Here is a 16,589-nt window from a genome sequence, read left to right as displayed (position 1 = left end):
GCTCCACACCTGAATCCTCTCCGGTGCTGAAATCCAGAGCTCAACTCAGTAACTGGTCAGTAAGTAAAAGTGTTGGTGGGATTTGCTGCTTTTCCTAATCTTGCTCTGCCCTTCCAGCCTCCATACAGCATCCTTCAAGCAGGAAAGTGATTATCATGGAATGCCAGAGTGGTTTGTGGGAAAGGAGCTTAAAGCTCCTCCAGTTCCAACCCTCTTCCACTAGAGCAGGTTGCTCCAAGCCCCTGTGTCCAACCTGGCCTTGAACACTGCCAGGGATGGGGCAGCCACAGCTTCTCTGGGCACCCTGTGCCAGCGCCTCAGCACCCTCACAGGGAAGAGCTTCTGCCTCAGAGCTCATCTCAACCTCCCCTCTGGCAGGTTAAAGCCATTCCCTTGTCCTATCAAACCATCATTATCACGTGGTCCTGGCAGCCTTTCTCTCCTGAGGATCCCCAACGTGCTGCAGTGTTTGGAGGGATCTTTTCATTCTGTCCTTTTCACTCAGTGCAGACTCTTTTGGCTGCATCTTCTGTTTTCTTCCTTCAGGGTGAAGCATTTTTCCTGGGAGTTTCACTCCTCCTCTGCTGCCCTGTTCCCATCCTGGGCTCCTTTAGCTCTGCTGGTACAACTCTCTGAGGGGCCATATGGTGAACCAGAGCAGCTAAAACAAGGTTATTTTTAACTCGGTTCACATCACAAAGCTGGTTCCCTGCACAGCTCCATAACAGCCGTGTTGGTACAAAGGCAACTGGCAATGTTGGAGGAGAGGAAAAACGGGAACATGCTTCCAGCCAGAAATGTCCCTGTGGTTTCCTGCAGTGTTTGCTGCCTTCCAAAATGATTTCTTTCCATGCCTTTGTTTCCTGCGAGGTGTTTTCACAGATGTTTTGGCTTCCAGTCCCTCCATGTGCATCTCATCTGATAGTTTTTTTGCCAATACCTCTGGTTTCTCAGGGTTTGGTTTTGGATTTTGATTTAATGTGCCCTTAGAACTGAACTTGGCTCCCTTCTGGGTAATCTCTGTATGTTCCTGAACATTTTGCCCTATTCTTTCTTAATTTAGATGCTAAATGTGTTAGACTCTATGAGAAATGGCTCTGGTATTCTCTCTGTGGTATCTCCTTGCTCCCAACTCACTACCACCTCGTTTATTCTTGCCTTTAAGTTATAGTCCTTTAATTATAGTCACTGTGTCTGAATAAAACACTCTCAGTGCTTTTCCTAATGTCTAAATAGATTGTCTGTCATATTCTTATTGATCATAGAATCCCAGACTGGTTTGGGTTGGAAGGGACCTTAAAGCTCCTCCAGTCCCAACCCCTGCCCCGGGCAGGGACACCTTCCACTAGAGCAGGTTGCTCCAAGCCCCTGTGTCCAACCTGGCCTTGAACACTGCCAGGGATGGGGCAGCCACAGCTTCTCTGGGAAAAGTCTGTGCCAGCGCCTCAGCACCCTCACAGGGAAGAGCTTCTGCCTTAGGTCCACCTGAACCTCCCCTGTTTCAGTTTGAGCCCATCACCCCTTGTCCTATCACTCCAGTCCCTGATGAAGGTCCCTCTCCAGCATCCTTGGAGCCCCCTTCAGACACTGAAGCTGCTCTGAGGTCTCCACGCAGCTTCTCTTCTCCAGGCTCAACAGCCCCAATGTTCTCAGCCTGTCTCCATCTGGAATCCCTCTTTTGAGATGCTGTGAAGGTTTGGGTTAGAGTGTTTGTCTTAGATTTTAGTTTCTAAATAGACATAAAGGTCAAACTGAGGCTGCTGTCAATGAAAGGTGTATTTTTATTCTTAAGATGATGGCTGCATGTAATTTTTTAACACTAAAGCTTTCTGAAGGTTCAGTATTGTCACGAGTGCAGTAAATTGTTTCCTTCTATCAGCACTAATCTCAGATAATGAAATTGTTTTCTTTTGACTACAAAGTCATCTGGGACTTAGAAACCTCCAAGTGTCTTCTAATGAATGGATTGCACAAGTGAGGATAACTAATCCAGAATCAATACTTGAGGAACTGGCATTGAAAAATGAAAGCAGGAGGTAAATAACTTCAACGTCTACTTCTGAAGAATTTCTCCTGCTGGAATTGGAAACATCCTGGGCTGCATCAAAAGGAACATGAGCAGCAGGTCATGGAGGTGATCCTGCCCCTCTGCTCTGCTCTGGGGAGCCCCCACTTGCAGCACTGTGTGCAGTGCTGGTGTCCCCAACATCAGAAGGACATGGAGCTGTTGGAGCAAGTCCAGAGGAGGCCACGAGGATGAGCAGGGGCTGGAGCAGCTCCCATATGGAGCCAGGCTGAGAACATTGGGGCTGTTGAGCCTGGAGAAGAGAAGCTGCGTGGAGACCTCAGAGCAGCTTCCAGTGTCTGAAGGGGGCTCCAAGGATGCTGGAGAGGGACCTTCATCAGGGACTGGAGTGATGGGACAAGGGGTGATGGGTTCAAACTGAAACAGGGGAAGTTCAGGTTGGATCTAAGACAGAAGCTCTTCCCTGTGAGGGTGCTGAGGCGCTGGCACAGACTTTTCCCAGAGAAGCTGTGGCTGCCCCATCCCTGGCAGTGTTCAAGGCCAGGTTGGACACAGGGGCTTGGAGCAACCTGCTCTAGTGGAAGGTGTCCCTGCCCGTGGCAGGGGGTTGGGACTGGAGGAGCTTTAAGGTCCCTCCTATCCCAAACCAGTCTGGGATTCTAGGATTCATCTGTCCTACAGAGGAACATATGGATACAAGGACAAGCCCCTTATATGAGGCTGCCCAAGCTCAGTGTCATCCCTCCTTGTTGCCCCAAGGGACATTTATCTCCACTCTCAGCCAATTTACTTGTATTTATTGGAACTCAGAAGATCCCTTTCCATGTTGCTGGGTTTGGATACTCAGAGGGTTAAACCCAAAATGCTGTGGAATAAGATTGAAAGGAAAGTGCCCAGCTCCAGACAAGCATCATTAGACCTTGTCCAGTTGGATTTTAGCTCTTAATGTTTTTTCTTCCTTAAAGAATCCCAGTCTTGGTGAGTGTCCTGATGGATGGCTGTGCCATTCGAGGGACTCAAGCAGTACAGAAGGGTTTTGAGGCAGAAAATTGCCTCATAAGAACATTTTGCAACTGAATCAAGTTATTTCCTCAGTGGATTGTGTTTAGTTTTACTCTCCAGTACGTCAGACACTTAGAAAATGCTTTTATCTTCATTTGATAAGTAGTTGTGGAGTGTATTTGTACTGAATTCTGCTAACACTGTTGTATAAGAGCAATCTGCAATCTACCAAGGCAGGATTTTAATCACCACATTCTAATGAGTTCTTAATCTGTTTTATAATGTGTGTACCCAGCTCCTACCACTGAGTCCGCTTTCGCAGAAAGAAGAACAAAAGTCATGGGTAAAAAGGGGAATTACAGGAAGAATAATTGTAACAATGAGTTCAAATTTGAACAGGGGAAGTTCAGGTTGGATCTAAGGCAGAAGCTCTTCCCTGTGAGGGTGCTGAGGCGCTGGCACAGACTTTTCCCAGAGAAGCTGTGGCTGCCCCATCCCTGGCAGTGTTCAAGGCCAGGTTGGACACAGGGGCTTGGAGCAACCTGCTCTAGTGGAAGGTGTCCCTGCCCGTGGCAGGGGGTTGGAAGTGGAGGAGCTTTAAGCTCCCTTCAACCCAAACCAGGCTGGGATTCCATGATTCCATGAAATGGTTGTGCCAGCAGAACTTCCCAATGTGGTATTTCCCTAAATTTTCCCATTTGATACCTCCTCACATGTTTTCCCTGTTTAAAATGTGTTTTGTTTTTCTCTAATGAATGTCTGTGTGCTTCTGCTCAGAGGCACTGACTGGGAGTAACTGTGTTTCTGCAGATACATCTCAGTTTTGTGGTGTTTGGCATCACTCTGGTCAGAGAACATGGCGGTCCAGGGCTCCAGCTGTACAGGGACAGGAGATGGGGGTACAGCATGAAGGAGACTGTGGTGACAGTGTCAGATTTACACCATGCACCTTCTCACACACTGAAGTGGAAAATCCACTTGAAACTAGATTTCATAGAATCCCAGCCTGGTTTGTGTTGGAAAGGACCTTAAAGCTCCTCCAGTTCCAAGCCCCCTGCCCCGGGCAGGGACACCTTCCACTAGAGCAGGTTGCTCCAAGCCCCTGTGTCCAACCTGGCCTTGAACACTGCCAGGGATGGGGCATTTCTCCTGTGTTAGTACCTGTTTGAATCATTTCCCTTAAATCCTGACCATTTATGACTGGTTTCTGAATGGTGATAGTGATGCTTAGTGCAGCTCAGTGCAGCTTCTCTCTGCAGTAGCAGCATTCAGTTGTTATATACCTAATAGTTTTGACTTCTGGTCAAGCTAAAGCAGAAAAGGGACCAAAACCCACCTCCAAAAGGGTGATTTTACTGAGTGTCTGCGTGGCAGCACAATACAAGAAGCTATTGATGCTGTTGCAATTAAAGAATGATCCCACTGACAAGGTTAATGGGAGCTGGTACAATACTTTCCTCTGTCTCTTTAGCAGCTAGAGATGGACAAAAGGTGAACTTCCTGATAATCCCATGGCATTAAGGTTGTTTCATACTGTCCTCCTGCTAAATTGAGATGGTACCTTGAAACCCTCATGTATTCATCTCGCGTAGCAGTGTTGGACACATCCAGGGAACCTTTAGTATTTGCTAACCTGAGTTTATTGACTTCCTTCCAAGTGTAAAGATGTAAAAATGTTCCAAAACTTGGACTTGAGAAGCAAACGGAGCTGTCAAAGCTGCTCTGCTAAATGAAATCATAAAGGCAAAGGCAGTGAGAGTGTAAAAGCAGTGGAAGGAATGATCACCGATGCCGTGGTTGATGCTGAGCCTGGTGTAGCTGCAAGTGGTGCTTATCCAAAGGCACTAAAGGTGGAGGAAGACCTGGAGGAGGTGGTTTTCTCCCCCTTTTGCTTGACCCCCGACTATTTTCTGCTTCTTTCTTGCCACAAAAGGAGCCATTTGTTTAATTATATCAAATGTTACTGAAGCTTTTGGAAGTGAATGTGCAGCCCACGTATCCTTGAGAGCTGATTGTGTGTATTCCTGGAAGGGAGTTAAAATGGGGCTGTGGTGTATTTGGTACCTCTGGAAGCACTGAGGCTACTTGGAGTACAGAATGTGCTCAAAGAGACACTAATTTGCCACTGCAGAGCTTGATGTGATGGGATCTGTCAAGTCCTTCTTTCTGCTGGAATTCTCTTACTCTTTCCTCTCTCTCCTAAGGATGTTTGTTATATATTATAGAGTTATGTCTTTGAGTTGGGGACCAGAAAGGGGGGTCAAAAAGCCTTAAAAACAGGGTGAAAGACAGGGGATTGAGCAACCTGTTCTAGTGGAAGGTATCCCTGCCCATGGTAGGAGGTTGGAAGTGCATGAGCTTTAAAGTCCCTTCCAACCCAAACCATTCCATGGTTCTATGAAATTGCAAGTGCTGAATATGTTTATTATAAGGTGGAAATATGGAAGCAAAGCAGCTTTACTACAGGTGGAAATATTCCTGAGTTGTTTCCCTGAGTGTGCTCACACTCCTGGCAGCAAGTATTGGGATGCTCTGGATGTTTGACCATCAGCTGGGTGAGTTGTGACTTCTCTCCAAGGATGCCATCTCAGATGGTGCTTTCCTGCAGCAGCAGATTCCAGGAACTTCAGTAAAAATGAAGATTTATCTTTTCTTTCTGTTGATTCCTGATTTCATGCTCTTTCATTTACCGGGCTTAAAGGGCCTCTTGGTGTTCTGGTGCAGGGAAAGGTGGGATGGATCAGCATTCCCAAAGGATCTCAACATCTCATCTCATCATGCAGCCAGAGGAGGCCCCGGAGCTGCTGCGAGGGCTGGAGCAGCTCTGCTCTGGAGCCAGGCTGAGAGAGCTGGGCTGGGGCAGCCTGGAGAAGAGAAGGCTCCTGAAGGGGAGACCTTAGAGCAGCTCCAGTGCCTAAAGGGGCTCCAGGAAAGCTGGAGAGGGGCTTTGGACAAGGGCCTGGAGGGACAGGCCAAGGGGAATGGCTTTAACCTGCCAGAGGGGAGATTGAGATGAGCTCTGAGGCAGAAGCTCTTCCCTGTGAGGGTGCTGAGGCGCTGGCACAGACTTTTCCCAGAGAAGCTGTGGCTGCCCCATCCCTGGCAGTGTTCAAGGCCAGGTTGGACACAGGGGCTTGGAGCAACCTGCTCTAGTGGAAGGTGTCCCTGCCCGTGGCAGGGGTTGGAGCTGGAGGAGCTTTAAGCTCCCTTCAACCCAAACCCTTCTCTGATTCTATGATTTTCTGTGTCCTGTGTTCTCCCCAGGGCTGTTTCTGAGTGAATGTAAACTAACACTGGATCTGTGGTTACAAGGAATGAAATATATATTTAATGTAAACCTTTTGGTAGGGGGTTGATTAAAATAAACAACCGTTACAAGGAGCACTGGTCCTGCCTTGTGAACAGTGGGGTTTCTGTTCCCCTGTATAATGCACAAAGCATGTGGAGCTGCTCAAGAGCTTTTTTCTGTGTTGTACTTATTCTGAGGTGGTTGGTTTTCAGTCCCTGGAGCTTTTGTGTCAGCTGGAGGGGAGGTGTAGCAGTGATGTGTAAAACTTTGGCTAAATCCTGTTCACTCCCAGATCCTGACCAATAGCTCATTAACAAGTAGTTAAATGGAAGCTTGAACTTTGCTTTCTTCCTTTGGAAAGCTGAGAGGACCCTTGTTCTGATTTCGTCCCCTTCTGATGCTGTTTGCTGCTGGTTTCTATACAGTTCTTCATCAGGGTGTAGGCAAAGCATCGTTGGTGTAGCCTTTGTGCAAGATGCACATGTGAGTATTGCACCCGGAGGCAGTGAGCTGTAGCATGGAGCTGGTGAAGGATTCTGTGTCTGGATTTGAAGGTGCACGTATTGAATTTCATGGAATCATCAAATCCCAGCCTGGTTTGTTTTGAAGGGACCTTAAAGCTCCTCCAGTTCCAACCCCTGCCCCGGGCAGGGACACCTTCCACTAGAGCAGGTTGCTCCAAGCCCCTGTGTCCAACCTGGCCTTGAACACTGCCAGGGATGGGGCAGCCACAGCTTCTCTGGGCACCCTGTGCCAGCGCCTCAGCACCCTCACAGGGAAGAGCTTCATAGTAAAGAATTTCTTCACTTTCCACTTCTTCACTTTATTTTGCTTCTCCCTGTACCTGTGGGGATGGAAAAATGTATCCTTGGCGTTTTTAGGGGAAGGGGAATGGTGATATTTATTTGCAGGAGAGGTGCAGTGTGTTTATGTGTCTGTGTTTAATGGCAGCAGGTAGGAAAGAGGAGCTGCAGACCACTCACATCAATCATGCTGTCATGTTCCAGCTGCAGGTCTTGTTGCCAGCTCCGGAATCCCTTCCCTCCCCTCTTCTTATCCTTCATCTCCATCGCTCCTCCTTTTCTGACTGCACTTCTTACATGTACCCGCTGCTCCTTCTGCTCTGGTGGAGATAAAGACCTCTCATTGCTCCAAGAGCCGTGGTTTCCATCCGACAGGTTTGTCTTTGCATCCTCACGGTGTTCTCTTCCTCTTGTGTCTTCTGCAGAGCTGTGGAATGCTGTGAAGACTCTGCCCTTCAGCCCTAGGCACGCTCCTCTCCGGATTATCTCCATCCAAAGGAAGCTCAGATCCAAGAGGTATCAATCTCTATTTTATGTGTGCTGTTCATTTGAGTTTAGATATTCCCTCAAACACCTTTATCCCTCAACAGGCAGCAAAGCTTTGGATGCTGTGGAGATTGAAATGGTGACTCTAAAGTGTTGGTGTTTGCCGTGGGTTGGACCCTTCTTTATAGTAAATGAACTTTGGTACAGAATCACATTATGTTTTAAAAGAAGCAAGTGATTTCTGGGTGAAGACATGCATAAGCTGAAGCTCCAGCAACACTGTGTCTGGTGTGTGGTGTTGATTTATAAAGTTAATAAAGCTGAGGTGCTCAGCAGGCTTGGAGCGGAGCACACAGCAGGTACGTGCTGCTCCCATAAGGAATTGTGAGAGTTAAGGGGTTTTTTAGTGTTTATGAGGCTCAATATCTTCATAGTAAATAATTTATTCTGGATTTGTAGTAAGAAGAAGGCAAAAAGCACTGTTGTGTTCACCGACAGGGTCGGAATCCCTGGGTTGGAAAAGGCAGGATTCCTGGCATGAGACTGGTTGGAGCAGGTTCTACCTTATCCATTTCTTCTTGTGTATGGTGTCTGGTGTTGTGAGACCTGACCAGGTCAAGCCCTCAAAGCATTTGTATATAAACCAATCAAATATCTTAATGTAGTGGTATAAAATCATAGAATCGTAGAATCCCAGACTGGTTTGGGTTGAAGAGACCTTAAAGCTCCTCCAGCTCCAACCCCTGCCACGGGCAGGGACACCTTCCACTAGAGCAGGTTGCTCCAAGCCCCTGTGTCCAACCTGGCCTTGAACACTGCCAGGGATGGGGCAGCCACAGCTTCTCTGGGAAAAGTCTGTGCCAGCGCCTCAGCACCCTCACAGGGAAGAGCTTCTGCCTCAGAGCTCATCTCAGCCTCCCCTCTGGCAGGTTAAAGCCATGCAGCTGATGATTAAAACTGAACATACACTTAAGGAAATCTCTGTGCTGCACAGTTATGGGCTGGCGAGTTTGCTCAGCAAATGGCACTGTATTCCGGCCCTGGGCTGAAGTTTTCCCCTAGATATCCACATTTGCTGCAGAGAAGACACTGGGATAGCCAAAGTGTCGTTCTGACCCAATCCAGCTGTGCCTGTGCAGGAGGATGGGAAAAACAGGGTTGACTTTTATATGTTTTGCTTTCTGCTTAGTAACATGAACTTTAAATGTCAGCAGCCAGGATACCCGCCGGGTGCTCTGCTCCCACTCAAGGCACATTTGCTGGAAACCAGTTGCAGACAGAGAACAGCAGCGCTGAGGGGTGCTCCCTGCTCCTGGATCCACTGCACCGCACCGGGATGGAGCATTTGGGCATGTTGTGCCCCTCATCCTGGAGCGAGGCCAGAGGAGGCCCCGGAGCTGCTGCGAGGGCTGGAGCAGCTCTGCTCTGGAGCCAGGCTGAGAGAGCTGGGCTGGGGCAGCCTGGAGAAGAGAAGGCTCCTGAAGGGGAGACCTTAGAGCAGCTCCAGTGCCTAAAGGGGCTCCAGGAAACCTGGAGAGGGGCCTTGGACGCAGGATGTAGGGATAGGAATTGGTTTGGAGCAACCTGCTCTAGTGGAAGCTGTGCCTGCCCGTGGCAGGGGGTTGGATCTGGAGGAGCCAAACCAGGCTGGGATTCTATGATTCTCCCAATGTTTTAGCACACAGCAGCACTCCAGCTCTGCTTTGGGAAAAACCTCTGCCCTGATTAGATGCTGCTCTTTGGGTATGGACAAAACATCCATAGGCTATTGTTTCTTCCTCATCCCATCTCAACTCATCTTGGGTGGATGGGACAGAAAGTTCTAAGGGCTTCTGGTCCAAACAGGGGTTGGAACTAAATGCTTTTAAGGTCCTTTCCAACCCAAACCATTGTATGATTCAGCTCCAGATGAAGAAATTTATGTTTAAGCTTTGTGTGTGCTGCTTTGTGAGCTCTGGTCCCTGGAGACCTCAAGAGTAGAATTGATGGAGCCTGGGGAGATTTGGCCAAATAGCTACTGATTGTCCTCTTCAAGCTCATCAGGATTACTCTCCAAGCTCTCACTGTCCTGCTTGGGATCTCCACCAGCCACTTCAGACATTTACTTTCCATGTGTCTTTATCTCGGATTGAACTTCCTCCTTTTAGACTCATGATTGTAGGCAGTGTTCCGCAATCAAATTGAGTTAAACTCTGTGACTGTGTGTGTGCCCGTCCTCTTCACTCAGTTTACATAGGTTAGGTTATTTCCTGCTTGGGAAGTACCCCACTCCCCCAAATCCAAAGTGGAATTCCTGCTATTAAATAGTTAATCACTGGGTGTGTGTTTAAAATCCACATGTATCTAAAAATACCTTTTTTATCTGTGTGGTGGTTTGGGTTGATGTAACTATTGCTAAATGATCTTTTACATTAGGGTGGGTTTATACAGTGTCTGTGTCACGTGTGGTTAATTGGGCCTGGACTTTATACTTCTGCTCCATTCACTTCAATGTTTCTGAACCCATGTGGAAAATTCCAGATCTTTAGTCTCCTGACCATTTATACTGGGTTTGTGGGGTCCATTTGGTGATCTTTATTGTGTTGGGAATGCACCAAATCCAGAGCTGAAGGGCATCTTAGCAGCAGCTGATGGGCATCTCTCTGCTGTTGGAGCTTGGGTACCTCAGGGGATGTTTTTAGTGCATGAACAAAGCTCCTGTTCACAGATCTTAAGTTTTCTTCAATTGCCAGCTCTATTTTAGAGAATAAATCTCCTTTTAGAGAACATAGGATATGGAAGGTGATCTCTGTCAAGCCAAGTTACATGCAGCATCCAGATCTGGGGGCACTGGTATAGGAAAGAATGGACTTCTTGGAGTGAGGCCAGAGGAGACCCCAGAGCTGCTGCGAGGGCTGGAGCAGCTCTGCTCTGGAGCCAGGCTGAGAGAGCTGGGCTGGGGCAGCCTGGAGAAGAGAAGGCTCCTGAAGGGGAGACCTTAGAGCAGCTCCAGTGCCTAAAGGGGCTCCAGGAAAGCTGGAGAGGGGCTTTGGACAAGGGATGGAGGGACAGGCCAAGGGGAATGGCTTTAACCTGCCAGAGGGGAGATTGAGATGAGCTCTGAGGCAGAAGCTCTTCCCTGTGAGGGTGCTGAGGCGCTGGCACAGACTTTTCCCAGAGAAGCTGTGGCTGCCCCATCCCTGGCAGTGTTCAAGGCCAGGTTGGACACAGGGGCTTGGAGCAACCTGCTCTAGTGGAAGGTGTCCCTGCCCGTGGCAGGGGTTGGGACTGGATGAGCTTTAAGATCCCTTCCAACCCAAACCAGTCTGGGATTCTGCATAGGAGAGAGTGTGACACACTACAGAGATGCTGCTGAAGGGCCCATCCAAGTGGGTCCAAGCAGGAGATACACTCGAGCAATGATTTTCTTTTCCTGCTGAAGAAGTGCAATAGAAGTGTGCTCAGTTCTTGCAGTCTCTGTAGCTGAGACGAGATTAGAAGGAGGCATCCAGTATGTTCCCTGTGTTCCCTTACTGCCTTCCTGCAGTGTTTGCTCCACATTTCCCCTCTCACTGGAAGCAGTGGCCTTTCTTTCAGATGTATAATTTACCACCTCCTCCTGGTGTGCCAGCCTTGTTGGTATTGATAAATGCATGTTCTCTGTGTACGGCCTGCAGATAATTCTGCTCATGGAGTGCAGTGCTCCTAAATATACCTGTTTCTGATGAAGTGCAGTTGAATTTGTGGGTCTGGTTAAGCTGCACCTTTCAGAGATCCTTTGTTAACTCATACAAGCTGCATATTCTGATTTATAGAGCCAAAAGCAGTAAACTGACATTAAAAGCATTAATTACTCTTGGTTGCCTGCACAAGGAATAGAGCTGGTGTGAGCCAGCTTTTGATTTAGCCCTTTGTGGGCTTTTGATTTTTGCCTAAGCTGCTTCCAGGGTCTGTGTCTCTGGTTTATTTGTGCTGGAGATTGTATAATGAGAGTTTAGTGTGAAATACAGTGATTGGGCTTCAAGAGCAAGACCCTGGACAGTCAGAAGCAATAAAGCCAGAACCTTACATGTATTTTAATAGAGAAATAATCTTTTTTTACACGTGGATGGGATGACTTGGTGAGCATGTAGGGACAGGCCAAGGGGAACGGCTTTAACCTGCCCGGGGCAGGGGGTTGGAGCTGGATGAGCCTTAAGGTCCCTTCAGTCCAAACCATGCCATGATTCCATGATTTTTGTGTGCACTTCCCTGCTGAGTATCATCCTCTCACTCATCATCATTGTTCCCTCTTCCTTGGGCTTTTTCTCTCATAATATAAGCAATTTCTAATGGTTCCTTCCTTTCCTGCTCTGAAATAATGTCAAAAGAGAAAATTAGTTACATCTGAAAACCTATTTTTTGTGAGGTGGGCTGAGTTTTAGAATACAAATGGTTTCTCCTTGCCTGCTCATTCGGATTATTATTAATGATAGTTGGTCATCTGTGCAATATTTGCTTTTCAGAAAGAATTTAAAGCATTTGCTTCTGCTTCATGGCTATCAGTGTGGCACAAGGCGTGTGATACATGATGGGTACTAACCAGGGGAAGTTTCTCCTTTCCTGGGAAGCTCGTAATCTAGAGTAGAAGAGGTGAGCTAGGAATTTGGGCTCATTTCATACAATCCCAGGCTGGTTTGGGTTGAAGGGATGTTAAAGCTGATCCAGTTCCAACCCCCTGCCACGGGCAGGGACACCTTCCACTAGAGCAGGTTGCTCCAAGCCCCTGTGTCCAACCTGGCCTTGAAGTATTGATTTATTGGAGTTTGGTGATAGCCTTTAACAGGGCTCGGGGAATGTGCTAAGTCAGAAGAGGACGGTGTGGACAGGGCAGGTAGAGGATATGGGCAGAACAACAGTGAATAGGACCTAGAATTGAATCTTGGCAGGAGGATGCTTTGATTTTCATGAGCCTTGTCAGCATTGCTAACCTACTTTCCTCAAATACATCACAGAGCTTGGTGGTAGGGAAAGCAGAGCAATTCTGCAGGGAGCTTAGGCTGAGATTAATTTAGCACCCGGAGTTAGATGTAAAGCAATAACTAGGATTTAACCATTTCTTAACCCCTGGTATTTCAGTGAAATCAGGCTTATGGCTCACGCTCTGGGTGAGCATTTCCATCTTGGCAGCTTTGGAAGTCTGGTAAGAGAAGATGGAGATGATTAAATTAATTCTAGATGATTAAATTCTTCTAGATTTCATGAGTTAAAGGAAGAAGAGTTCTTCTTAGTGGGTAAAATGGCACAGAAAGTGCCAGAAAATCTTCAGTGATCTGATAAATGCCCCTATCATGGGAGAAGCTTTGAGCTTCCACTTGACCAACATCAGCTGACATGAGAAACAGCTCCTTGGGAAACCAATGTTGAAGTTTCTCCTTGTTTTCTGTTTTCTCTGGGGGTTTTTGTGTCACTGAATCAATTCATCATCTGTCTCAAGCTTTTTTCTCTAGGGAAGAAGCTAAAAGGATATTTTGAGTGATGAGTTAAGGTTATGAGGGTTGGAGTGGGGTAGTTGCATGTCATTTCAAAAGTGGTTTAACTGTTCACAGTACACTCTACAAGAAACCTTGAAATAGGTTTTTGCTGTCTCCTTTCTTGCAAAAACCCAAATTGAGACCTGCTGCTTGGCCCTTTGTCCAGTTGTCTTCAGGAAGAGGGAGTGAAAATAGAATTCCCAGAGTTGTTTTTAATGGGTTTAATTAGACTTGGGAAGATGTTGGTCAATGAGGAACTGAACATGACCCAGCTTCAGTGTGCACTCACTGAAGACCAACCGTGCTGGGCTGCATCAAAAGGAGTGTGAGCAGCAGGTCATGGAGGTGATCCTGCCCCTCTGCTCTGCTCTGGGGAGCCCCCACTTGCAGCACTGTGTGCAGTGCTGGGGTCCTCAGCATCAGAAGGACATGGAGCTGTTGGAGCAAGTCCAGAGGAGGCCACAAGGATGATCAGGGGCTGGAGCAGCTCCCGTATGGAGCCAGGCTGAGAACATTGGGGCTGTTGAGCCTGGAGAAGAGAAGCTGCGTGGAGACCTCAGAGCAGCTTCCAGTGTCTGAAGGGGGCTCCAAGGATGCTGGAGAGGGACCTTCATCAGGGACTGGAGTGATAGGACAAGAGGTGACGGGTTCAACATCACCTTCATCATCACCCCTGAAACAGAGGAAGTTCAGGTTGGATCTAAGGCAGAAGCTCTTCCCTGTGAGGGTGCTGAGGCGCTGGCACAGACTTTTCCCAGAGAAGCTGTGGCTGCCCCATCCCTGGCAGTGTTCAAGGCCAGGTTGGACACAGGGGCTTGGAGCAACCTGCTCTAGTGGAAGGTGTCCCTGCCCGTGGCAGGGGGTTGGAAGTGGAGGAGCTTTAAGGTCCCTTCAACCCAAACCATTCTATTTTATTTTCCACTCTTAGTCAGCACATCCTTAGAGAGAAATCCAATGTGGTGGGACCACCAGTGCCCAGGGCATTGTACCATGTGCTGGGACAGCCTGGAAAGTGTGAGCCCATCACCTCTTCCAGCCGCAGCCTGAGGATGGCTGTTCACAGCTACCACAACAGGTTCAGTCTTTGATTTGCCGTCATTTGTTTTCCTTCCCCACTTGAAGGAAGTGGCTCTTTCCAGTAGGAGAAGCATTAAATTGACTCAACAGCTTTGTTTGCTGAAGGAGCACTTTGAAGTGAATCTTTGAAGTTTCTTCTATGATCTGGGATTCGATTAGAGCACTTTTACCCAGCAGCCTCATAGCAGGGATTTTATTTGGGAGAATCTCAGCAGCAATTGCAGCTCCAACAAGTAGAAGCAGCCCTTCCTTCAATTTTGAGGCTATTACCTGCTCAGATAGTGCAGTAATTGAGGGAGTGGAATCATACCGGTGGCTAATAAAAACAAGTTCAAGCTACAGTGGAATTGAATCAAATAGAAGAGGAGAGGCCCCGTGTCCTGAAATCTTTATATAAAGGCCACTCCATCTTTCTTCCAGAGGTCTGTGCTTAGAACTGAGCTTAGGACTTGGGGTGTTGGGTGAGGAGAAGCTCCCCATGACCCAGCTTCAGTGTGTGCTTGAGCCCAGAACCCCCCCGTGTGCTGGGCTGCACCCCCAGAGCGTGAGCAGCAGGTCAGGGAGGGGATCCTGCCCCTCTGCTGCGCTCTGGGGAGACCCCCCCTGCAGCCCTGATCCAGCTCTGGGGCAGCAGCACAAGAGGGACGTGGAGCTGCTGGAGCGAGGCCAGAGGAGGCCCCGGAGCTGCTGCGAGGGCTGGAGCAGCTCTGCTCTGGAGCCAGGCTGAGAGAGCTGGGCTGGGGCAGCCTGGAGAAGAGAAGGCTCCTGAAGGGGAGCCCTTAGAGCAGCTCCAGGGCCTAAAGGGGCTCCAGGAAACCTGGAGAGGGGCTTTGGACAAGGGATGGAGGGATAAGAAAGAGCTTGGAACAACCTGCTCTAGTGGAAGGTGTCCCTGCCCATGGCAGGGGGTTGGAACTGGATGAGCTTTAAGGTCCCTTCATCCCAAACTAGTCTGGGATTTTATGATGATTCTATGGTTGCTGTTTCCAGTTGAGGTGTTGAATAACCTGGTAACACCAGGCATACCAAATAATTACCTGGGGTTTTTTTTAATATATATATATGTTTAATACAAGGGAAAGGAAGGAAGGCAGGAAAAGGCACTTTTTAGTTGTGCCATTTTTGATCCTAACTCTCATGGCTTTCAACAGTCACTTTTAATTCCTGACTTGTGCTTGAGCATCCCGGTGTGATGGGGTCATCCCTGCCATCAGCAGAATCTCCCTGGTCAGCTTTTTGAAGCCTGTCTCTAGCATTAAGCCTCAAACTCTAAAGGTAATCCCCCTGGAGCCTTGACCTACTCTCACAATGACTTTCTCCTGCTCTTTTGAGCCTTTGGGGTCTATTCCAATGTTTTTTTCCTCTTCATCAAGGCAGCTCGCTTAATTGCTGTGACTGCTGGGCAGGAATCTACTCTCCTGTCTCACAGACCTCCTTTGCTTCAGTTCCTTCATAATAAAGTAGTTTCTGGATCCAGGCCAGGCTTTTAGTCCAAAGAGTCTTCCAGCTTTCATGTCAAACCAGGAACAGCACAGCCAGATTCTGTCCTAATTCCCCTTCCCAAAGACAAAGATGCTGCCGTTGTCTAGACATCGGTGTTGGGAAGATTGAATCCCTTTTCCTATGTGTTAATTCAAGGCTGAGGGTTCCCTCCTTCCCCTTTTCATCCCACGTAACACTCCCCAATCTCCCAATCTCCCATTGCTCAATGGATGAAATCCCACAGACCATTTGGGACAGAAGAGGACTATTGGGATAGGTGGGTCTGTGTTCCTTGGGAGTGGAGTCAGTGAAAGAAGATGAGTGAGTTCTGGCTGGTGGCCCTTGGATTTTAAACCTCTTTTTAGTTTCATATCCAACGCTGTATTCAGGCACAAGATACAACACAGCAGCTCCTCTTAACCTTTTCCACTTCTTTTATGGCTTTAAATTCAACAGCCTTTCCTTGGGTCCACGCTGTAAAGCTTTTCAAGGGGGAGTGGATCCTTCCAAGCTGTACGTTTGAAAAGTACCGACTTAGCTGGTTTCCTGCTCCTTTGAAGTTTTCCTTCTACTGAGGGCAAGTTTTGACCTTCTTTTTCTTTGGAAGTGTTCTGCTGGGAAGTTTAGCTCCTGAGAGATCATTAGGATCCTATTTACCCCTGGATGTGGTCTAATTATGTGATGAAGAGGAGGTCAGGTGCAAAAACATTGGGACAACTGAAGACAAATTGGTAGGGGAGCGAAAGCTGCCTTAAGAATGTTGGGACAGATCCTTTTTTGCCCAATGTTCTCCCTCATTTTGGAGATGGGTTCCTTGCACTAATTTATTTTCCATGTTTTATATTGAAGTGTGGAAATCACAGGATCATGGAATCCCAGATTGGAAGGGAACTCAAGGATCATCTGGTTCAACCTTTCCTGGCAAAGCGTGT

The 16,589-nt window shown here is 47.9% G+C and overlaps 1 protein-coding gene across 2 annotated transcripts in view; it reads left to right on the top strand.

The window, feature by feature from the left end:
* FAM168A (family with sequence similarity 168 member A) overlaps nucleotides 1-16,589 on the top strand; it is a 180,067-nt gene that overhangs the window by 46,510 nt on the left and 116,968 nt on the right. For both annotated transcript variants that reach the window (XM_030475794.1, XM_030475795.1), the window contains exon 2: nucleotides 7,546-7,636. The gene's annotated coding sequence lies outside the window, so the exon portion shown is untranslated. The remainder of the gene's footprint in view (nucleotides 1-7,545; nucleotides 7,637-16,589) is intronic.

The sequence above is a fragment of the Strigops habroptila genome, chromosome 2, assembly GCF_004027225.2.
Source record: "Strigops habroptila isolate Jane chromosome 2, bStrHab1.2.pri, whole genome shotgun sequence".
Classification (NCBI taxonomy): Eukaryota; Metazoa; Chordata; class Aves; order Psittaciformes; family Psittacidae; genus Strigops; species Strigops habroptila.
Note: the sequence above shows the minus strand (reverse complement) of the source record. Positions and strands in the feature narration are given on the sequence as shown.